The 1,768-nt window shown below is 41.4% G+C and overlaps 1 protein-coding gene across 1 annotated transcript in view; it reads right to left on the bottom strand.

Moving 5' to 3' along the window:
* The window catches only part of LOC102306303, a 34,021-nt gene that overhangs the window by 7,120 nt on the left and 25,133 nt on the right, over positions 1–1,768 (bottom strand). The window lies entirely within an intron of this gene.

Raw genomic sequence — 1,768 nt, 5'->3', positions numbered from 1 at the left:
TGTTTCATCCTTTTTGTCCCCAGTCTGTCATGTCTCCATGTCTGTTTATCCCCAGTCCAAGTTTCATGTCTCAGTCTCAGGTGTTCCTTCCTGTTTTATTTTGTTAGTCCCACGTCTCCTGCCCGTACAGTTTTGCATCCTCTGTCTTGTTTGTCAGATTTAGTTCACTTGTGTTCTTGTGAGTTCCATCTCCCTGATCACCTCTTGTGTATAGTTTCCTTCACTCCCTTGTTGTGATCTCCCCTCATGTTGTGTGTTCTCCCTTCTGTCTGTCAGTGTTAGTTTTCAGTCTGTTTGCTCCTGTTTTACTCATCTGTATGTGTTGTTAAGTTTGCCATTTGTTAGCTAATAACGCTGTGTTTTGAGTTCAAGTCTTTCTGCTGAGTCCTGCGTTTGGAATCCACACTCTTCCTAAGACACAAATGTGTCCTGACAACATCTTTTAAACAAAGAATGAGACGAGTGATTCCAGATAGTTTAGAAACTTTGAAATGACTTTTATTTTATTTAAAAAGCAAACCTTCTAATAGGTGACTTGGGCAGACTGCACATCCATTTACATCATTCATTTACACTGTGGCTAAAACAGCGGTTCCCAAACTTTTTTTGCTAGGCCCCTCTTTGTTTTACAATCAACGCTGCTGTCAATACATTCTTCAAAACATGCCTCTCTGTGCAAAATGGGTTTAAAAACATAAACAACTGTGGGACACTGTTTGTCCGTGATTTGAACTGGGGGAACAAATTGTGGCAGGGTCAGTGTTGTGCCAAGGTAGGTATCACCGACAAAATGTATTCCCCCTGTGTCGCGAGCATTCGCTCGGCACGGAGTGCGGATCCAATTTACTCCGCCTCCATTACAGACTATTAGAAGTAGTGATGTTTTAGTTTTATGAAAAAGTAAAAAATGAGTGTCGTTACATTACCATTCAGTTTGAGGGTTACAGCAGAAAATGATATATTTATTGTTCTCATGTGGGATTAACAAACGAAGGACATTTTGCCTGATAATTATTTATATCCTCCTGTAACTTTACTGTATAAAGAGCTAAAACCTCCAAAGTTTCAGGAGTAGTTAGTCGTTATAGTGTTTGTGAACTAAAAATCAAGAATGTGGGATACTGTTTGTCTGTGATTTGGAGAGCCCAGTGTGTGCTCCCGACACAGGGGAAACTAATTCTGTCGGGGAGACCTACCCTTGGTTTGACAGCTGTTGTGCAGGTGAAGCCAAAGGTAAGATGTGCTTCATCATATGTTTGTGTTTGGCTTGGAAGGAAGTTGGTTTGGAAGCATATTTGGTGATGCTTCATCTTCTGCTTTGCATTTGTGTGGGAGCCCCGTCAAAAAACCTGCCTATTATACTAACAGTGTCCACTCTTCTTTTTTTTTTAAATTCATACCGCACCCCCCATGCAATGTGGCACGTTCACCACTTTGGGAACCACTGAGCTAAAAGATCAAACCGATATATAATAGACACACCGGTCCACTGTGTCCATTTCACGCTTTGCCTCTACAAAACATGAAACGGACGCGTCCATACAGAAGTTGCATTACCAGCAGGGCGAGGACAAACGTATGAAGTACATTAGTCCTTAATCACCAGAAACAGTTGAACTAGGCAGGTAATATAATATGTGTGTGTGTAAATGTGTTAATTACTTCTGTTTAAAGGCTTTTCCGTAATTGTTTTAATGTCAGTGCGCCCCAGGGTGGCTGTGGCTACAATGTAGCTGCCATCACCAGTGTGTGAATGTGTGTGTGAATG

This window comes from Haplochromis burtoni, unplaced genomic scaffold, assembly GCF_018398535.1.
Source record: "Haplochromis burtoni strain Fernald_Lab_line unplaced genomic scaffold, NCSU_Asbu1 Contig_797, whole genome shotgun sequence".
Taxonomy (NCBI): domain Eukaryota; kingdom Metazoa; phylum Chordata; class Actinopteri; order Cichliformes; family Cichlidae; genus Haplochromis; species Haplochromis burtoni.
Note: the sequence above shows the minus strand (reverse complement) of the source record. Positions and strands in the feature narration are given on the sequence as shown.